The sequence below is a fragment of the Neolamprologus multifasciatus genome, chromosome 13 (genome assembly GCF_963576455.1).
Source record: "Neolamprologus multifasciatus chromosome 13, fNeoMul1.2, whole genome shotgun sequence".
Classification (NCBI taxonomy): domain Eukaryota; kingdom Metazoa; phylum Chordata; class Actinopteri; order Cichliformes; family Cichlidae; genus Neolamprologus; species Neolamprologus multifasciatus.
Window position 1 is genome coordinate 3587192 of NC_140451.1, and position 1624 is coordinate 3588815.

At 38.7% G+C, this 1624-nt stretch overlaps 1 long non-coding RNA gene across 1 annotated transcript; it reads left to right on the forward strand.

Annotated features, from left to right (window-relative positions):
• Positions 1-478: 478 nt before the first annotated feature.
• LOC146504837 (uncharacterized) lies at positions 479-1381 on the forward strand. Its single transcript, XR_014877443.1, has 2 exons — positions 479-860; positions 956-1381. It is a non-coding gene; the product is annotated as an uncharacterized LOC146504837 (long non-coding RNA).
• Positions 1382-1624: the final 243 nt, after the last annotated feature.

Genomic DNA, 1624 nt, shown 5'->3' on the forward strand with positions numbered 1-1624 from the left:
TCCCCCTCCTTTTTACATAAAATATAATTACCATCATATAAACAATCATATATCTATGTCTATACATACACATTTATATACCTAGATAAGTATATACAAAGGAGGGGGAGAGGAAAACAAAACCCCCAAAACAAACAACCCCCCCCTCCCCCAAAAAAAACCAAACAAACAAACAAACAAAAAAAAGACAATACACCTGCCCAGACCAATGTGTGTAATCTTGGAGCAGATTTGGGAGGAGGCCATCCATCCCATCTATAAAGGGTTGCCAAATTAGGTAAAACTGTTTGACATTATCTCTCAGTGAAAATTTAATTTTTTCCAACTGTAAATGATACATTGTGTCACTTAACAAAGCAGAATGAGTTGGGGGGGCTTTATTTTTCCAATTTAGAAGTATAAGGCGTCTTGCAAGCAATGTTATAAAACACGAATTTGTTTATTATTTAAGTGTTTAACTGTAGCTACACAAAATAGTGCCATTACTGGGTCTGGGGGGAGCTGTTTTTTAAAAATATCAGACAAAGTTTTAAATATTTTAGACCAGTAAGTAGTGATATTAGGACATGTCCAAAACATATGTGACAATGAGGCAGAATTCTGGCCACATTGATCACATCTTGAGTCCGCCCCTGGAAACATCCTTGAAACCTTCAATTTAAACAGATGGAGCTTATGCAGGACCTTAAATTGTAGTAGTTGGAAAACGCAGAGAAGACAATTTCCCAGTATGGCTTCTTATGTGTGCACTTTACAATTCTTCTAGTTCCTCCTGTTCTCTTTTTCTAAAACACATTTTCTCTGTAATGCAGGTGGTGATTAAGCATGTTGCTCAGTTTTTAGTCAGCTACCTACCAGTGGTAAGAAATGTTTGTCTTTTTCTGTTGTTTTCCCCCAACGTGTACCTCAAACAGCCTAATGTTTGAACACTGACCTTGATGTTCTGTTTCTCAAGCTTCTTAATGGTAAAATGACCGAGATTCCCAAGGAGGTGGCATTGCTAATAAAAGTGGGGGCAGGACCAGAGGCTACGAGCAGCAATGTGACGCCCGCTTAAAACGACTGGTATGACTTGGAAGACGAACTCATTATGGTCTTTGAAAGGCCAAAAAAACATAGACTTGGAAGCCTACCTGGCAAACAGAAGAACCTTTGTGCACGAGAGGGAGGTTAAGGTCAGCGAGTGGCAAGATAACATATATGGCAAACTTTAATGGATAATGTAAATCTGATTATTTGAACGTATTTTTCATTTGTCTGTCTGGTCATAATGAGACAGCTGGTACATGCAGCCACTGAAATGCAATCCAAGGGTGTCTACCATCGAGACATTAAGCCAGACAACATTGTGTTTGACACATCGCCTGATCATCCAGCATTTCTATGTGTCAAATTCAGCGATTTTGGTATTGGAGTCCCTTTTAGACCAGAAGCAGTCACACGAAGAAATGGTAGGTCGTCAGCCTCACTGTTTAAATGTCCTTGCCTGCCCACACGCTTAGAGTCCACATGAATTCCTTACCATGAATAATTACTCTCTGGATTTTAGGGACCAAATCAGCAACTTATGTTAGTTCTTTTTGAACTTGTAGTTCTAAATTAGAAGATTATTGTGATATTGAAA